Source organism: Larus michahellis, chromosome 1, assembly GCF_964199755.1.
Source record: "Larus michahellis chromosome 1, bLarMic1.1, whole genome shotgun sequence".
NCBI lineage: Eukaryota > Metazoa > Chordata > Aves > Charadriiformes > Laridae > Larus > Larus michahellis.
In genome coordinates, this window is record NC_133896.1 from 58428852 (window position 1) to 58450037 (window position 21186).

A 21186-nucleotide genomic window follows, 5' to 3' on the forward strand; every position below is an offset into this window, starting at 1 on the left:
GACAGGTCACCTGGTCAGTAAGGACAAGTGTGGTATCCTGATGACGCTACTTGGTTCAACCTCAGAGCAGAAGAAAGGATGACTAAAAGTGAGAAGAAATGGAACATGGGCCCCTCCCTTCCCCCAAAAGGTAACTAGTGCCTCATTGCTGACTTTATTATTTTATTAATCTTCCTGTCACCAGCTGATATCAACTTCTCCTGCCCCATTAAGTCTTTTACCAGCAAGACTGAGCTACGACTTGGTGTCTGTCTCTAAGCTTTTCCTTGTCCTTCCAATGTGAAGAAGAGAATTGAGATCTTTCTAATTTACCTCTGTTTGTATGTTTTGTGACTGCTTTATTTTGCTTCAGTCAAAATCCTCCTTAAAAATACAAGCACTGCTTCCTTTCCATTTAGGAGCATGAGGCAGCAGCTGACTGGCCCTGGGCACAATTACACTCCAATAGCTGAAGACGGGAGTCAGTGGCAGCCTCATCCTCCCCCCAGCTTTCATGAGGAAAAAATCATTTAGCAGCTCAGCATGGAGGGCTCTGCACAGCCTCCCCCTTCCCTGTGAAGAAAGAGGCATTTGAAATGGCAGCACATGCATTTCAGCTGTTTCCTCTTTCATTTACTGCTGAGTTTCCCCGTGCCCTCTGCAAAAACATTTTTCCCCATCTGTGTGTACTCCCACCACACTCAGGTGGCTAGCACAAAACAGACACACGTTTTGCTCTGTTTGTCAGGCACTTGTTTTCTTTTTTTTTTTTTAATGTCTTTAGTTTTCTAGGATGGACTGGTTAATCAGGGGATCCGTACTGTGTGACTGAGCTAATCATAGAATCGCAGAATCATAGAGTGGTTTGTGTCAGAAGGGCCCTTTAAAGGTCATCTAATCCAATCTCCCTGCCATGGGCAGGGACATCTTCCACTAGATCAAATTGCTCGAAGCCCAGTCCATCGTGGCCTTGAACACTTCCAGGGATGGGGCATCCACAGCTTCTCTGGGCAACCAATTAGCTTCATAGTCACCAGAGAACATGTTGCTCAGTGATCACCCAAAGCCAAAGAAACCAACTGAAGTTTGATACATTCAGCATCAAACTGTTTGAAAGAAAAGACCCAAGTATCTTGTTCCACCATCTGGTGAAAAGTTATGGGTCTCTGAATGATCCTTTTCCAACCAAACCTATCTGTCAATCAAACAGGAAAGTAATACAGTAGAACTAATAACATACCAATTTACCACACTAACCACAGAAGCTCAGGGGTCTTCATGGTGCCATTTGTCGTCACCGGAGCCTGGAAGTCTCCCCTGAGACATTTGCATAACAGCTACCACTAGCATGGGCTGTGTTAGCTACTACACTTGCTGCAGCTGCCTGGCGTCCAGGTCCCTTTTGCCCCAAACGAAACACTTCATATGTCCCCCCCGGAAGAGAAGGATCATGTTTTTTCACATGCATGTGCCTGTCCGGGATGGAGTGACAATCTTCTATGACTACCCTCACAACCATTCAGGAAAGATGTTTCCTGTAGTGGATATGCACAATACTTTTAAGAAACATTTATGCCAAGGATCCCATATCTTGTTAAGCATCTTGCACTATTTTAACATGTCTCATTAAAAGTATCTGCAGTATCTAATGTCTCTGAGCTGTTTGATAGACGTCTAAAAATTGTAATGCCTGGATTTTTAGAAACCAGATATTACCACACGACAACCGACAGCACCAAGTGTGCTTTTGTAATCTGAAATTTAAATGCAGATCAACTGATTTCCAGCCTTTTCAACAGGCTACTATTTTGACACATTTTTCCACCACCTTATCATATTGGAAAAAAACAGGAGTCACAGTCACATGAAAAGACTGTGTTCCAGTGCAAGCTATTTAAACTCACACTGCTGAACAGTGGTTTGCCACCAAATTACTGAAGCAGATATATCATGTTAGACAAAATAACTCAAGCACCTCTTCTGTCTCTTGCAGATCCAAAAGGTGGCTCCAAAAGTGCTGCATGCAGTGTACCCAGAAGATGGTGTTTACTGTCTCTAGGACACACTACAAGGCACCCTTCCAGCCTGAACTGATGCAGGATGACTGTCTCAAGAATGGGGGAGGCTTGTGTTATTACTGAGTGGGTGCTTGAGCAGGTGTGCTTGTTTCTACAAAAACGTGAAGAACTTTAGTGGAGGGGTTCAGGCAGCACCCTCTGCAAAGAGAAAAGAATGAGAGATGGGAAAAGAAACTGGGCTTTGCTTAGCATATCTGAGACTGGGAACGCTGCCTGCCTGGGCTTGAGCCTGCTGTCTGGATTGGGGCTAAAGAACCGGAGATGTGTGTGTTCAGAGTGGATGTGTTGCCAGTACGGTTTTATCTAGGCCTTGGCAGTCCCAGAGATCATCAGTAAAAATTAAGTCTACTGCTGGACTGGCAGCCATGCACCACAGACAGACTCTAGGAGCCTGGTGCAAATGACACAGGTGAGGTTTTTGTTGCAGGGATCACGGTGATGATGGGCCAAGTCCTGTGAGGGAAGATAGTCTTACCATGTATTTGTATATGCTCTGATGCTGGCTGGGACTTCTAGGAGTGCTGATAACGATGACAAGCTCCTTCGGAATTTATGCACACTGCACAGTTGCCTATAATCTGTTCTGTAGAGAAAGCCTTATGGATCTCTGCCAGCATAGAGGGGACTGAAAGGCAGCCTGGGTCCCTTAAGCTAAAGTGAAGCTAAAGCTTAAGGGAAGCAGAAAAGTTTAAAAATATGTCTGCTTTATCTTTTCCTTCTTTTTTTTTTTTTTTTAGTGCAATTTAGTTAGATTGTTATGCTAAAAACCTCATCTGGGGGCAAGAGAAGGGAACAGAACAGGACATAGCCTATTTTCTGACTGAAATTGTTAATCTGATGGGAACTTCTGAAAGATAACAACGTAATGGACAAAACAAATGCACCGAATCTTTTTAGGCCATGGACATCAATCATGTGGTCTCTCTGAATATTTGTACTGACAAGTAAGATACCCACCGTCAATCATGAGAGGGTGTGCAGTGGAACAGCACTGTAATGGAGTGGTGCTTGGTCCACGCTCAAGTCTGTGCTGAGGGCTGGGAATCAGGTGGAGAAGCAGTGCCCTTGTCAGGTCTGTTATAAAGAACCCTCCTCTGTCCCTGGAGGCTGCCATGAAATGGTTTTGCCTCCTGCTATCAGGGAACAGATTAATACACAATGTGCTATAGTGCTTCTTCTTGTTAAGGAAATACGTAAGTAATTTAAGTAATTTAATGGTACTTTGTTCCATGCATGGTGACAATGAGAGAGGCTGGAGAATGCAATTCAGTGGAGCAGAGACAGGGAGTGCAAGTCCAGTCTTTGTGTACAGGCTACTTCCATTTGCAGCACAGTCTGCAAAGCCATAAGCACTTCCCGTCTCTAAGGAATACCATGTAAAACTGGAAGCCGCACACACAATGTTTCAGGGCAGTCTATCCTGCAGGCTTCCATATTTAGGTGGTCAGACTAGATGATCATTGTAGGCCCCTTCCAACTGGAACTATTCTATTCTATTCTATTCTATTCTATTCTATTCTATTCTATTCTATTCTATTCTATTCTATTTCTGTTCTATGTTAAGTGTCTGATGTAGGCATATATTTTTACATTAATTATTTTTCAAGTCTTTTCAGTACTGGACAAGTACCTTACTCTTTTGTTTATGGGGCAGGAAGCATGGTGGATGGCTGTACCTCAGATGAAACAAGTCATCTCACTCATAGCTTCCTCAGGGAGGCACGCACAGCACAGGCTAAGCAAGCACAGGCTCTGAGGTTTCTCCCATGATGCTTCCTCACAGGTGCACTAGTCCCCTCTGAGTGGCCATCAAAGCAACAGCACTTTTCTCCTCCTCTGTGTAAACAGAAAGGAGTGGTTCCTACAAGGTAGGTCTGAAAGTAGAGGTGCATATGCAAGAAAGGATACCGAGTGCCTGGTTTTAACCTTTCTTCATGCCTATGCGGGAGACATAAGAAATCAGTCAATGATGTAGCTTTACATGCCAGTCTCACGTTGATCAGGCCAAGGGAGATGAATTCCTCCTATGGATGATGAGCTGGGATACCAAGGAAAGGCTGTGAAGGGACACTGAGGCAGGATGAACACAGTTCTGCTCCCCCCCCTCCCAGCAGTTCTATCTGCAGTTCATCTTCCACCTCACTGTTTCTGACAAGGTCTGTCTAGACTAGTCATGGTCCTGGCCTGACTAGCAGTGCATACATACACGGAAAAACCACAGTGTAAGTAAGTAAGTTGTCTTAACCACAGTCAGATGTCTAGCTGTTGCACCTGCTTTGTCCGTGGTGTATAAAGAAACTGGAATGCAAATGCCTTTGTAAGCACAGATGTTTGCATGGAGCACCTTATGTAGAAGACATCCTACATATTACAATGTTGGGGGGGCATGTGAATATTTGGATAGAGGACAGTCTGATTTAAAAAGTATATATATATAAAAGTTTCTCATGCCCTAAAATGTCTACAACAACATTAAATGCCTACATTTACAGGGACAAATCACACCTTATCATACAGTTTACAGGAAGACTCATTGGGATCTTTGTAGTCTCCGCTGAGTATACTACAAAAGCAGCACACATACAGCAAAGAATATATAGAAAGATATCTAAGGGAGCCACATTTTACAGTGAAATTTCTAGTTCTTTCATGACTGAATTTAATAGAATAAAACTGAGCTCTTTGATTATGAACATCCTTGTGTAGGATCACAATGCTACCTGGAGTGTCAAAGACTGGATCTCATTTATCAAATGCTTGCAAAACAGCTATGATTTAACTTTTTTTTTCAAAGAAATTGTAAAACTTCTTATGGCTGAAGTAGTTTTAGTACAAGGTCATGCAAATCTTCAAAATTAATTTTATCCTGCTAAAATGAGCAGAATAGCTGTATCGCAAAGGCTGGACATGAAGTACATTGTTCATGGACAAATCTTTTTTAGTCTTTCATATATGTAGACAATTAGTATTAGAATAGAAGTATCTTCTGAGATAAATACCTGTCTTCCAGCCTCTTGTCATAAATAGTCATACATGTAATGTAACCATATACACAGCCAATCCAGCCCTCCACTTCCCATACGTGTTGAGTCTTTGTTTAATAATGATGGAAGTTCTCCCTGGATATACTATTCAAACTATCTCCTACTTCTGTTCACCTTAAAATTGTTTCTTCTTGAATATATCCATTACCAGCAGAGCCAACTGCCTTTAGCTGTTTGTTGCCTGCCTTTTTATTCAGGCACAAGGGTAGATTGGTTGAGAAAGTCCTTCTTCCCATTCTGTTCTAGAGAACTGAGAAAAGGAGTCTCTTATTCAAAGGTCCCTTTGAGTTGAGCAGATGATAGGCAATTCAGGCTCAGTATTCCAGTCTTTCATGAAGACAGACTGATGCTAAAGCAAACGATTTCTCCTATGCCTCTTAAAAGGAAAGAGGCAATCTTCCCCATTCAACCTTATGTGTAGGCATGTTTGATTTGCCTTCTGACTGCACTAAAACCATCTTTAAACAGTGTATAATGAGCACAGTGTGGCTCTGCTGTCTTGTAATGCACGATTAGTTTGCTAACAACTTGTTTGAGTAGGCATGTGTGTGGCTTCATGTCTTTAAGATTATGCCTGAGCAGGAATAAAAAAAAAAATAAAATCACAATTCTCCTCCTGTTACTCCTACTCTAGCCTTCCTCTGGAGCATTCTCTCTCTCTTATGTCTGTCTTAATTAGATCATGCCAGTCCTAATTTGAGAATGCAGATTTTAAGCAGGGAGAGAGGAAGGAAACACACAGACAATATACTAATTTTAGACAGAGACAAATGTGTCTTTTCCCATTAGGGAGAGGGAAGGAAGGAAAGGAAAGTAAAACAACAAAAAAAAAACAATAGAAGAAAACCTGCAGATGAAAATTGTACATTGTATCTGAAGTGGTGACTCTATCAAAGAGCACTAGGAAATTCATCTGGAGAGATGTCTACAGCCGAGACAATGCTCTGTTACCAGCCCTAATGGCCCTCTAGCTCTTCTCACTCAAGATATGCTACAGAATAACATTGCACATTTCCATTCAAGTACACCCCAAACATTTTTATAACACTTGGAAACTACAGGAGAACACAGCATGCATTTAGGCTCTATACTTTCTCCCCTGCCCATCCATGCTAAAGTTTGACGTTACCTGTGGCTATTGTCTTCTAAAGGATTTCTCCACTGTAAGTAATTGTATGTGTGTGTTTAGGATAAATACAAAGTTCAGGGTTCCAGACTGTGGGAATTCTTTTGTGTATACATGGATTAGCGGATGATGCCTAGCACACGCTGGATGTAAACAGCAGCTCCCCACCAGGCAGATTTTTGTTACAGCCTGGGGGAGGGGGGAAAGCCCACAGAGTGATAAATAAGAATTTGTGGCAGGTCTTGAATTGGTTTTGAATAAATCCATTCTGTGATTGTGTGCATGAGGAAGGATTTTTAAGATGTGCAGTGATCGCCGTTTATTACTGTAAATTATTTATCTATTCCTTTCTGTGGCTGCCTCCTCGTACTGATGTAAATTATGCACATGTGGAATTTGGATCTGAGAAATACACAAAGAGGATTATAGTTTAGTCTCCCCAAATGGTTCTTCCTTCAGATTCACCTTGCATTCTTCTACTTCATCTCTTGTCACAGAATTATCAGCTCTGAGATAGGATATTCCATGCTGACAAACCTGGGTGAATGTCTGGAGATGGAGTTGCAGTCCGGCTTATTAATAAGAGAGATGACATTCAGGAACATTTGTAAAAGTCTATTATTTTTGCAGATTACCTGTGCAGAATAAACTTCACTGGTGGGGGTGGGGAATGAGGCAGTATGTCATCTAATTTCAGTGATCTGGTCTGACATCCCCTGTTTTTGGATAGCAGTCTTGTCCTTGTCCGCAGACAAATTATCCAGCCGTGTAGTATGGTGCATTGAGCTGGTGATGTCTACTTTTGCCCAGGTCAAAGAAGAAGCCACACAGGAGAGCCTACCTGATTCAAAGAGCAAATACAGCATTGTCAGAAGCACCAAAAGCAGGTGCAGTACGGGTGGGTAGTGCCTTGTCATGGAAGTGACAAAGTATGCAATGTAGGTCTTCTATGAAATGCTGTGGTGCAGTCACTTGCCAGCACAGGCAGATGGGAGGTACATGGGTTAGATACAGGTTCAATGCAGTGTGGCTATGGCCAGTGTACTGCAGCTGGAGCTAGACCTCGGTGGCATAAACATGGCCCACTTTGCACCGTTTGGTTTTACACCAGGAACCCTTCTTGCCAGTGGATGCCAATGGGAGGCTGGGTGTAATTTCACAGAAGAGATAGGTAAGGTAGAAATAGTGCCTCCCGTAGACCAACAGGTCCTAGATTTCTCTGGTTCTCTTCTATTTAAGAGGCTGGCTTTCCTGTTTAGCCCCAGCTGAGCTCACACAGGGAAGAGGCAATGGAATAAAAGTGGGTTTCAGCAACTTGCATGCTAGTTAGCAAAAACTCAGCCCATGGTTAAAGCACCCTGCCAGAGACTCAGTGGTAGATCCTCTGGAGGCCATTGCACAGCCAGGAGTAGCTGGGTTGCAGCAAACCCTGCAGCATCAGCAATTCTCTTCTTCTTTAGCGAAGTAGTTCTATTAGGCTTCTTTTCAGCTGCTGGAGTTTTGTGAAGGGGCTACAGTGGAAAACTGCTCAAGAGTGTTCATCTGGCTTTTCTTCGATTTGTAGTTCAGCAGACTTGTCAGATTCCCAGGTAGCAGCAGTTTCTTGTGCTGTTGGTAAGGAACAAGTGACCTTGCTGCAGTTGCTTGTACCCTTCTCAAACCCTGAGAATATACCAGCCTAACACCCTCTGCGTGGGATTTCACCTCTGAGGTCACTCCCAAACATGAGTTGTCTGCTCATTAAATAAAATACTCACAAATGGCAGATTACAAGAACAGAAGTCAGAACATCAAACTTGAAGGCAAGCCCCAATACCCCCTCAGTTTCCTGTGGGTTTTGCAGTCTTTTCTGTTGGAAGGTTGTTATGTGTCAAGCAAGGTACAAGAACAACTTTAATGTTCTCAGCAAAGTTCATCATAAAAGCTGTTTATATACCAGATAATCCAAAAGGGAGGAAGGAAGAAGGGGAGAGAGGAGAGGAAAGGATGGAGCGCATAAAAGGAAAAGACAGTGTCTATGTTTTCCTCCTCCTTTCTCCTTTTTATAAGTTTTCACCAACTTATTTGCAAACTCCTGCAATTTTTCTTATACAAAGACAACAGTTTTCTTCATACTCAAATGGCAATGCTTTTGAAACAGAAGGCTTTCCCTACTCTGACAGAACAGTGGTCAGGAACTGCCTTGTTAAAACACCATAGAGGGCTTGAGCTAAGCAAATCAATTTTGTGTCAAGTCTCTCAGATGTGCAGGGTCAGAAGAGGAGGAGAACTCAAACCCAAAATGGTAGAAGCCATTAGAAACAGGAGGACAGAATGGGGTCCAGGCTGTGGTATTACAGAGCCTGACAAAAAAGAACATTAAGCGGAACAGACGTGGTCTGTGTTGGCCTGGTGTCCCAACCTGTATCTTCTGTCCAGGACCAGCTGAAGTCACTGCTTTGCTGTGTGGACTGTACTGTACCGGTCCCTGACTATGCTCACAGTAACAATTCTAAGCTGGCTTCTAAAAATAAACCTCAGTGATCTGGCATGAACCCTGGTTTCCCATCCTGTGAGCACTGAAGGACTACTCCTTTGACCATTTATTCCGACCTCTGAAATACTCAGAAATGTTTTTTCTGCCCTCAAAATGGGTCAGAAGAAAAAACCCTGACTAATAGAGTATCTTTCTAAAATGTACCTAATCTGACTTGAAAGAGCCCAAGCAAAGACAATGCCACTTCTTTGTCCAGTAAGTTACTTTAATATTTAGCTGACCTCATCACTAGAAAATGGCAGGGTTTCCTCAATGTCCAAAGTGAATCTGTTCCAGACGGTACTTCCTATTTAGCTCCACCATGACAATTTTTTTCTGTGCGTGAGCACCCTTATGAAAAGATCCGGAGAACGTGTCATTGACTGACCCACTGTGACACACTGTCACCCCTGGGTATGTGAAGGAAAGAGTAAAGTAACTGATAAACTATCATCCTTCCCCTGTTATATCACATTATGTGCAACAAGGTATGCAACGAGGATTTCCCAGGTGGGAAATTGCTTCTGGGTCTTTGCCTTCTTGGGTAAAACAGAGTCGTTCAGCTCCTCAGGTTTCCCATCGTGTCACTGCCACTGGGTCATTTCTGTGACTTTCTTCAAGTAGCTTTTGACATTTGCAGCATCTTTTCATGAAGAGTGTGCACAAAGGCAATACTATTCCGGTGTGAAATAATCTTAGAAAAAGTGAAAGGCAGACCACAAAAACACTGTCCCTCTAGTCTCAATGCTAAAACTATATCAGTGATAAGGCACTGGGACTCAGACCCTCCTGCCAAAATCAAAAGCAAAGCTATCAGCCTGGGGATTCTCTCAAAAAGAAAGTAAAATATGTTAACTTTCTGAGCCTGTCAGTTCCTTTGCTTGGACTACGCAAGCACTGTGAAAGAAAGACCTAGCGACTTCTGCCAATTTAATTTCTGACAGGTACCTCCTGTAAGAGAATTGGACACACAGTGGGTTTTCTGACTTCTGTTTTGGGTGTTATTACATGGGCTATGTTTCGCCAAGACCTAGCTGAGTCCACGTTTTACAGCTAGTTATCCTGCTCATGCTTTTAATTTTGCCTTGTAGTTTTGGCTTAAAGCACACTATGCTAAATCAAAAGAAACAAACCACACCTAGCAAGACTGCACTATTGCCTTTGTTTTCCTTCCAAAGCTGAAAAGTGACCTTGCATTCTATGTGTTTTCCCTCCTCTGTCCTTTTCGTAAGGAATAAGCAGCAGATGAGCCTCAGACTTTTCTCCTCTGAGCTGTGCTGAAATCTGCCTCTCTTAACGAGCAGCCTTTTGATTCTTCTAAACACACCGCAGCTCGGCCCCTGTTTTCCTTGACACTTTGCCAAGCCTATTACACATGTCTGAGCAGCCAGGGAAATGGAAGAATTATGATTTCCATTTGGCTTCTACTACTGCTTAGTCTAATTTTCACTGGCTTTGAAATACAACAATTGCTTTTCTTTTATTTTTCCTTGTCATTTTGCCATTTTCCTTTTCTTTTTCTCTCTGAAAAAATGAACAATAAAAATTTGCTCAAATGAAATCCCCTTTCCCTACACCGGTTTTTCATAAAATAACGACTTACTTGCTCCAGAACAAGATTTCATTATCTGAAGAGTCTTTTTGCAGGAAGAAGTGTGCTAATGAAGTCATATATAATCAGAACATATGGAATTGCCTTACCATTATCTCCGTTTCAACTGCTTTGGAAGGAGGGTGACAGCAGGGTATCTGTGCGTGTGTAGGGAGGCAGTAGCCATGGTTCGCAGAGCATTCCTGTACCATGTGAGTAGGAAAGCATGTACCTCTGAAGCAAAGCATTTGCTTTTCAGAAGGGCCTATGCAGGCTGGAGGAATAAGTCAATGGGAACCTTATGAAATTAATAAGAACAAATGCAAAGTCGGGCATCCAGCAAGAAATAGCCTCTTGCAACAATACAGGCTAGGGACTTGACTAGCTGGGGAGCAGCTCAGCATGTGCTTGGAGGGGAACATTTCTGGACACAAGCATTTCAGGAAGTTTCTGGAATTGCTAGGGATAATTTATGCATGGATGTGTTGGACAAGCCCACAGAATGGATGCTCTGATTTGTATGCTGCTCAAGGGTAGAGAACAAATGATCAGGAAAACGAAAGCAGTCTTACGATGAAAGCTGCAGTGATCATAAGGTGGTAGCATGCAAGTTCTCAAGTGATGTGGAGAAGGCAAGCAGCAACATTACCACTCTGCACTTCATGAAAGCATACTTCAGCTTTTTCAGGGAACTCATAGAAGGATTGCTTGGGAGGCAGCTTACCAGGGCAAAGGGCCCTGGGAGAGCTGGCTGGTCTTCTAAGACAGCCTCTTAAATCCCAAGAATGGTCCATTCCAATTCACAGGAAAATGAGAAAGTGGGGTAGGAGGGTGGCCTGGCTGCAGTGGGAATTTCTGACAGAGCCCAAACAAGAAAATGAAACATACGGAAGATGAAAATGGAGACAAATGCTCCAGGAAGAATACAGAAGAGCAGCATGCAGACAGGATGAGGAAGTCCAAAACTTGCCTGAAATTGAAACTATTGATGTATCTGGAGAGCCCCATTTTACTGGCAAATTCTTCTCTGAGGCTTCCCAGAGTGTTGTGCACAGGATAGAGTCTGGAGAGGAGGGAGGGCAAGTAGTATTACCTGCAGCAGACAAAGACTGAGATAAGGACCACATAAGCAAAGTGAACATACACAACCTGTAGGTCCTGATGGGGTGGTTGAGCAGGCTGACCAATGTCTTTGCAAGGCTACTCTCTACCATCTTTGAAAGATCCTGGTGATCAAAAAAGTTCTTTAAGATCGCAATAAGACAAGCAGCACACCTGTTTCTTTAAGCAAAGGGAGGAAAAAAGATCCAGGGAACTGCAGGTCTGCCCTCAGTCTCTGGAAAGATTATGGAGCAAATCGTCCTGGAAGCCATGCCCAGGCATAGGAAGAACAAGGTCACTGAGAACAGCCAGCACAAATTTACCAAGGACAAGTTATCCCAAACTGATTGTTTTCTCTGATGATATATAACTGACTACAGATGAGGGGAGAGCACTCCATGTTGCTCACCCTGACTTCAGTGATGCTTTTGACAGTTTCCAATAACAACTTTACAGAGAAATATGGTTTTGATGGATGACTTAAAAACCATATGAAAAACTACCCAGACTGCTGAGTTCAGTTTAGGTGTCAGCTGTTCGAAGACTAGTTGACAGCCAGTTACCAGCTATGATCCTTGAGGGTCAATAATGGGGCAGATGCTGTGTAATATTTTCATTAGTGGCCTCAGCAATGGGTCAGAATGAACTCTTGCTGAGTTTGCAGATGATAGTAAATTGTGTATAGCACTTGAAACACTGGAGAACAGAGCTGTCATTCAGAAGGACTTTGATAAACTGGAGGAAGGGTCAGACAGAAGCTTCCTGAAGAACAGTAAGGGCAAATGCTTCATTCTACATTTGGAACATGACAAGCCCCTGCAACAGCACAGTCTGGGGACTAACTGGCTTGGTGGCAGCCTTGCAGAAAAGAACAGCAAGGACAAGATAAATCAGCAACATATGGTAGTGAAGGATAACCACTTTATAGGTAAGATTGTAGGGAGCCTGGTTTGTTTCACCAGTAGAAGAGGAAGGGCAACTTGAAGTCTTCCAATAACTAAAATGAGATTGTAGAGAAGTCAGTGCTGGACTGTTCTCAGAGGTGCCCAGAAAAAGGACAAGAATCAAGTCGCAGCAAGGGAAATTCCAGCTGGACTGAAAAAAAAATTTCACAGTGAAAGTGCCCAGGTGCTGGAACAGCTTTCCTAAAGAGGTTGTGTGATCTCTGTGGTCTCCATGATCTCTGTCCTTGGAGCTACTCAAGACTTTGACTTGACATCTCCACAAGCAACCCAATTCTAGTTTGCATTCCAAACTAAATAATCAAATGCATCTGTGATTTTCAATGCTGATGAAATTTTTGTGTCCTTGAAGGACAGGCATTTATATGGAATTACCTCAGCTGTGCTCTTCTAGTTCTCAACCCAGAAAATACTGCCTCTAGCATACTGGGTGGGACTTCCTAAAAGTGTGTAAGAGGTTTCCGTGAAAGAAAGATCAAAATCAAATTAAGGGATTTGAAAAGATCCACCAGTTCTTTGTACTAAAAGCAAACTCAAAGGACCATATTCCATATGAGAATCTTTTCTACATACTTGATTTTATCTTCCTCTGCATCCAGTGGATGTTCAAAGGAAGGAGACATGTATGCACTTCTCTTATGCTATGGATTCCACTTGAGTGGACATGATATCATAATGAGAGGCCAAATTGCTGGATCTTAACATCATTATGTCCCTTGTCAAAATGTCACACGAGCCTCAAGTGCTGAAAAGAGCCTGGGGTGACAGAAGTCAAGCTTGCTGGTTCTTTGCTATTGCCACCAGCAAACAAAACCCCTAGAGATTTTTTGTAAGGATTGTGTTCTGATCTAACTACTGTCACACTCTGACAGACTACCAGCTGGTTACAAGTTATTCCTCTAAGAAATTGTGGGTAATTCTGCTTGAGCAAAGAGTTCAGTACAATAGAACTGGATCAGCAGCTGGACTGATGCAGTTGGTGCTGAGGCTTCTCTTCTCCACTACATGCAGTCTGAAGCTCCCCTGGTCTGAAGGCCTGAGTGTCCGTCATTAATATTTGTTGAAACTGTCCAAAGAGAAGCCCTCCCACAAACCTTTGCTTCCTTGCTTATGAGTCCATCTATGAAGCACCACACTATCCTTTTGCATTTCATGCAGAAGATGGTGATATACTAATGTTCCTGTCAGTTGTAAGGCCTCACATATTTAAAGAAGCCTTATTCTGCCTCTGCTTGTGCATTGCCAAGTGACATCATAATGCAGCTGTCTAAACTCCCCAATTCTAGTTCATTCAATGTTCAAAAAAGGTGTCACAGCATGGAGTATGAGGGATGACAACAGCAGTCTTTATCCTACAGCAGCTACTCTGGGAGAACAATTAAGAATACTTATATTGCCTGTCTTCCCCCGGCATGGAGAAATACTGGAAGCCCTTGCCACTGTGACTGCTTTGGCTGCAGTTCTGGGTGTGGGAGGCAAACTCTGACTGGTGAAACTGAATTGTCCTTAGGACACAGGACAACCAGCAGTGAAATCTTTCAGATGTGGTGGGGCACGTTTGAGGTCCTCAGCCATGACCTAGCACTATGTCTTCATCACCATTGGACTAATCTTTGTGAGCATGTAGCTGTGTTAGAGAGTGACTGTTGCCCTGTGGAGTCAACACTTAACTCTTACTAATGGAGTAATTTGGTGTAGGCAAGACCATCACAGGCAGAAAGGTGAATGATACTTCAGGGATATTCTTCAAGCTACCTTTTTTCAAGCGAGTGAGAAACATCAACAAGAATAGTCAGGAGTTTAGTCAGATGCAATTAGATGAGACGAGTGCAGATGAACACGCAGAGTTTTGAACATTAAGTGACATTAATCCTCTTGGAGTAATGTAACCAGTTCCCCAAAACAGGTGGAGGTAGTGCTATCTCAGATTTACTAAGGGGTTGTCCGATTACAAGGACAGATACTGCTTTTGTAGTGACCATAATTGCTCTGAGGAAGACGAAGCTGCAGCATCAGAGAAAAAAAAGTCATGGAAGAAAAAAAGAGAAGGACAAATAAAGGTTCTGGTCATTGGGCTGTGCCATCAGGAGGATCACAGAAGATGCCAGACAAGCAGCCTAATCCCATGCCTAGGCTCAGGAGGGAACTGAAAAGTTCATGTTTCGTAAGTGTATGGGACTACTGCTCTACTGTTACTGAGCAGCAGCCATATGAGGTCACTGGTGAAGGATCAGTGGGTAGGAAATTATTTGACCCACACTGGTGCACTGCAGATGGACTGTGACAGTTATCTGACTTCAGGTCATTGTCAGACAGCCAAATGCGCAAGTCCTCTAGAAGGAGATGAAGGATTTAAATCTCTCCTGATGGCCTCTGACTGCTTATAACTTTATCAAGTGTGCAAGCACTCTGCAGCAATCAGGAACATAACAGAAGGCATGTGTGGACCAATCTCATGCCTCAATGTCTACATGAGACACCCACCCGTGGTGCAGACAAGTCCCCCTTGGGATTCCCAACTATCTGATGTTAATCAAGAATCAAACCACGTTCTGGGATGGGCTGCCTGCCTGAGTGCCCACGATAGTGCTGCTGTGCACCCTTAAAGAGAGGATATTAATGGCAACCTATTGGGTGTAGGCAGTGTTTTGCAGCTTTGGCAACTACATTTTCATCAGCGGGGGGAGAAGTGTGATTCTCAATACATGCATTTAGTCTCCTTACCAAGCAGGGATAGCTGCTCTTCCAGGTCCTTAGAGACTCCTTTGCCTGTTACAGAGAAATACTGTGTCTAGCAGTGTCTTTGGGGGCCTGTAATCACCAGTACTTAAAATCTATACTGTATGTCCATCACAACATTACATGTTAAAATAAAAAGGCTAAAAAAAAAATCTAGGTGGGATGACATGATAAAGAATTAGACAGCAGTGTGGGAGAAGGAACAACCAGACAGGCAACCTCTATGAGAAAGTAAACTCACAAGTCACCTATTAGTCTGTTTCACTGCTCCTGGTTTATTAGCATTATATTTGTGTGGAGCTGGTGGGTGCTTTGTGTGTGAAAGTGTTGCTGTGCAACAGCAAAAACTTGCCACAAATTAAAATTCACCAAACTTACATGAGAAGAGGAGGGAAAGAGCAACCTGTTCTCAGGAAGAATTTTATTCATCTGACTTCATCCTAGGCAATTAATTTCTTGTAAGAAGAGACCTATTTTGCTCCACAGGGGAGGCAAAAAATATCCATGCCATAAAATATGGTGAAAGCTGAAGGAAATTGAGCTGAATTCACAAAAAAAGCCAAGCAAAAGGGTCAAGTGAAATTGGTCCATAAAGTGTTCATTTCTAGCCTTTCTGCAGAGCTTCAACCAGCACAGCAAAAGCTCTGATGCCCCATTACCCCTATTTCAAATTCTCTCTTCTCAGCAACTCAGTTCCCACAACGGTGACAGGAAGCTTTTCTCAACAATCAAAAAAAAAAAAAAGGAAAAAACCCAACAGAAGCCAAACAGACCAAATACCAAATTTACCCAGTTCAGTCCAGCCTACCCAAGGGTAAACAAAAACAGGTTTTTTTTGTTTCTGCCTTGCAGGGAGCAGCATTTCATGACTAAAGATTTTCTCCTGAAACAAAACAAAACAAAGAGTATATTTGATGCTCCATTTTCTATCTTTTTCTCCCCCATTTTTTGAAAAGGAAAATCAGATCAACATAGCTGCCCTTCCTAGATACCATAGACATACCCTGCCAAGATAAGCAGCCCTTCTCCTATGAGCAAATATTATTTAACTTCCTACAATCCAAACAGATGAATCAAGGCTGGAGCTGCAAATAAGGACTTGAAATCCTTTCTGTCCCATAAGAGGGGTCATTTCTTGACTATAAGAGTGGAGTTCCTGTGACCAGTGTGTAGAGCCACTGAGGGTTAGAAGATGTCAGCCTGAACTGAGCCTTTAATACCTCTTTACGTAGCAAGCTGGGGACTTACCTTTGCGATTTTGCTGCGGTAACTGACAGTCATCTGGTACATGATTATTCAGAGGACACCTCTAACGGTCTTATCCATTTGGATTCAAGTCAAGAAAATACCATAGTTCATGTCTGTGCCTATGGATATTCACTTTTCTCACAAAGTCCCCTTTGCAACATAGACCACATTTATCAGCAAGCACAAATGAGCTATTCATGCAGAAAATGCCGGGGACAACAGGTTCAGTAAGGCCTAGGAAAGCTATCTTGTCAAGGTTAGTAATTCATGAAAAAACTACGAGGCAGGGATGAGCTGCCTGCAACAGGAGAGATTAGAGTTAGCTGGAGTAACCTTCTTTTTAGACCTCTGAGGGTAAAAACCTTAGGCAAAAGAAGGCTTTAGACATGGCATTACATTTTAACCACAGCAGATTTTTTTCTTATTTTGGATATGGCCAGAGGGTCCTGTAGTATGTATTTATTTCTATTTATTGCAACTGCGTGCTACGTCGACCTGTTAGTTAACTCTATTATTTAATTGTGTTAGGGCAACGAATGCATGTGCTGGCACATTATTACCAGCGCTTTAATTCAGAATACATGTTGACATGGTTTTGACCTGTGTCAACCAGCACTGTAAGATAAAACCAGGTCACATTTCAGGGGATGGCACAAGCTGCAGGCTTTTCCTGGTTCAAAGCAATACTGCTTCAGCTTGTTCCCTCTGGTCTGGTCTGCAGCTGTAATCCCAGCAGGCCTATGCTTGGTACTTCACAAATACATTCTCAACATTGAGCTACAAAAAGTCACCTCCCTCCTCCTTCGCTAGCGTCTGAGACAAGAACAGACCAATACATACAATATAGTCAAGGATTAAGAGGGGACCATGGTCTCCCCATACACACAGTAATGGCACGAAGACAGGGGGTGTGACCAAGAAGTTTGGTGGCACCTGCTGGCTGTGTGTTTGGCCACGGGTGTTGTGTTCTAGATGCAAGAGGCCACGAGAGCGGAACTGAGCCAAAGTTTGCTCCAGCTGAGGACTGTCCATGCAGCTAGCTCAACATGGAGAAGCAAGCTCTGCATGGGGTAGACAGGCAGCTGTACCCACAAGCTGCTTCTGAGCTAGGACATGATCCCTACACACCGACAAAGAAATGGTATGACCACTCCTACAAATACCCAGCCACAGGAGATTCAATTGGCAGCAAGTTGGGCGGCTCAGCAAAGGAGAGCTGGACTCAACAGTCAGTATGATATTGTAACTTCCAGGAAATCCCATGTATAGAGGAGAGCTGCAGTGGGTCAGCTCAGGCAACAAGGAAATTCCTCTGTCAGAGCCAGACCCCCTCCCATCAGTGGCCCATTTAGTGTTGCCTAATTAGAGCTGCAACCAAGTACAGAAATTCAATAGATACTGTCTCCCCTGCTTGGCTCTGCATTTCAGGGAGCATGTCTCTTGCAGTAAGGCACCGTGCACCTTATGTGACAGTCTGCACGGCTTCACAGAAGAAGCTTTCTCCATTGCTTAGCCAGAGTGCCCAGTGTTCCCTTCGTCTGGTCTGAAGAGTATCAGTTAAGAGAAACATCCTCAGACCTGATATGTGGATCAATGAATACATACATCTGCTTTTCTTCCAGGCAGATCTGTGCAGTGACACCGTCTCTGAAGGATTCTCACACCCCTCACATCTTCTTGTAGCTCTTGCTATACACAGAGCAGCTACCTGAGTGCCAGCCACAGTTGGAAGGCCTTTAGATAACAGCATGAATAAAGCCAGAGTGTGACTAAGTCAGGAGAAGAGAAAATAAGGTGTGAAGCAGAGCACAGGCTTGGAAGTGTTTTCTTCTTCCAAAATGTAAGAAAATACAGTGGTTTACCAGCATGCTGCTCCTTTTTGTGGCAAAGGGGGAAGCCACTCAGTGATTTCTCTCCCTGGAGTGGCAGTCAATACCATGCTTCCACATCAGGCTCATCTTCCACCCATGGGACTTCTTATGAGCAGCCTGTGGCTCATCAGTGTAAGCAGGTCTGGACCCCATGGCCAACAGCACACTCTGATTCCACATGCAGACTTGCAATCTAGGCAGCATATTGCCTAGTTTCAAAGCTGTTCAGAGCACAGCTAGAAACAGCATCTCACATTACAGAGCAACACCTTTCTGGTGTGGGGCTTTTTTCCAGGTGGGTTCAAAAAGTGGCAAATTTTTCCATAAGTTTTCCATCTCAGTTTTAAATACAGAAGTGTGCATAGCAATGTCCAATGATGAAGGAAACATGAAGAAAATGGGTGCAGAGATATTTTTTCTGAATGGGTACCAGTAGCAGCAAGGGCTACGTGCTAAACCCAAATCACTGTATGTTAACACTTGACTTCCGTCTCACAAACAGTGGAGTTTAAGAGCTAGGTTTTACTTGTGGGCTCATGGAGATAGTCCAAGAGATAAAGTTCGAAAGGTGCAAGATTTACATTTAAGGTCCAGTTCTGGATGGTGGAAGCTGAGCTGTGGCATACAGACCTGGGGTCAGAGATTCCCTGCAATGCCCAGAGGTGTTAGTTAAGCTATTCTAAATGCCAAACTACTGTCTAATTACTGATATTAATAGAATAATGGAATAACCTACATTTGAAGGGACTTCTGGAGGTCACCTGGTCCAATCCTCACTTAAAGCAGGGCCAACTTTGATCAGGTTGCTCAAGGCCCTGCCCAGACTAGTTCAAAGTACCTCCAAGGGAGTGTATGAAACGAAAGGCAGACCCATGCTGTGGGATATGAATTAGCATTTCAGAAACTGTGTTTGGGAGAGCAGGGGAAGGAATAAAGGGTATGAGTAAGAAAAAAACAACATGGTTTTGATAAAAGAATTGCTTGATACATGTGAAGGGTGGGGTCAATTTTATTTGCTCAATGGAGAAGTAGCTTTTTGAAATTTGGGAAACCATTTTTGTGGCCAATAGCATATCACTAAGCATAAACAAAGCCTCAGGCTAGCGTGCAGCCTGCTCTTTTGCCATTTCTTCCAAACACCATTGTCTAAGAGAAAGGAGAAAAAAGATACTTTGATAAAAGAATAGATTTGGAGTTCTTCCCATTTGTTGTTTGTTTGAGTGATTTTGAGTGATTCATCTGTTGGGGCTACAGGAATGGTAGAATTCTCTGTACATTACCTCAGCACATGAAGTTGGTTTTCTCCTTGATGGCATTGGAAGTTCATTATGAAAAGCTTGGTAGAAGGTAGCATTTTCAAATATTTTCTCCCAGAAAAGTCTAAACTTACAGTAGAAAAAGTAGAAAACCGTGTTACATCACAAGTGACTTCATTATGGTCCTGCAATCTTTTTCTCAGGACTCATCTCATAGCTGCTGGTGACACTGAGGATTCAAGTTCTTTAGTGCTGCCCCCTTGCAAGAAGGATTAGATAAAATGCTAAACATAATAACAGAAAATCTCAAACAACCATCAGTATCAGAAATACGGCGGAGGATCTATCCAGAAGTGTGCTAAAGCAGTCATTTAAGTTGTTTCATCCAGCAGGCAACAACTTTTTCTACAGACATCATTCTGAACGAGAGTGACCTACGTTTTGGCTCATTTATAGTTCAGTGGGGGGTGCAAGAAATCGCCCCAATTTTTCAGAGTTGGACTGGGGGGTTTAGCATGGCAACTGTTGCTACAGAACAAAGACTATTTGAAAGAGGGTTAAATTCAGAGGAGGTTGCGCTACGGAAAGGGGACTTTTCTTTGCAAGTGCTCTCACTCATTATCAGTAGAAACATTGGTTCTAACTGTCCATCTTTCCATACAGCAACAGGCTTAAATCTTCACCACAATTTGCCTCACAGTATGCAGTCCTCTTCTATCTCCTCCTGTAACTGATCACAAATCAAACTTTAGAATAATTGAAAGAATAACTCTAAAACATTGACCATTTTTCCTTATAGGATGTAGAAGTTTAAAGGATGGCAAGTTTATACGCAGCAGTAAGTTCTCCAACCTCCCATTAAGTCATTCATCTCCAGTCTATTCCTCCAGCAAGTGTTAACTACGCAGATGATCCATGTATGCCACTGTGCTCATTTGCTATGTGCCTTGTAAGGCATTTGTCTCTTCCTGCTAACAACAAGTCTTCTAGCATTTCAAGGAACAGACACCAGGAAAACTGAGGGCAGAGGCTAAGACTGTGACCATTCAATTCATCACTTGGGAGCTTAATACTAAAAATCTAACCCACACATCAAAAAAGTGATCCTTAACAGAAACAGACCAAACCCCAGGAGTTACAAGTTCCAAAAGTTTGCTTAAAAAATGAAATCTACAGCTACATTCCGCTTTCATGATTTTTTTCTTCCACAGAAAATGTCAGAAGTAACTAGCAAGTATTGAAAACTGCCTTCCACATTTTATTTCCACCCTCAGCCATTTGGATACTGGTCCATATGTCTGCCAGTAATTACTTGTAAACCTTCCAAGATGCAAGGGATACAAAGAAGAAACAGGTAGAGAAAGAAGGCATAACGATAAAAAGCTTACTTGGCCCACCTTCGATTTAGAAATTAAATTTTCCTTAGTCATAGCATGCAGTGAAGTCACTGTTTTCCATGACAACTGCACAACCAGAGGGATTGCATAGCTTTATCCAGACCTTATTCATACCCAATAGTTGTGGTGGATTTGTCGTTTCAATTATACATGCTCTGAGAGTAGAAAGCTGAATTCACAATGAACTTCCAATGCCATCAAGGAGAAAACCAACTTCATGTGCTGAGGTAATGTACAGAGAATTTTTGCCTTACGCCTGCCTACAAAACCGTTTCCAAA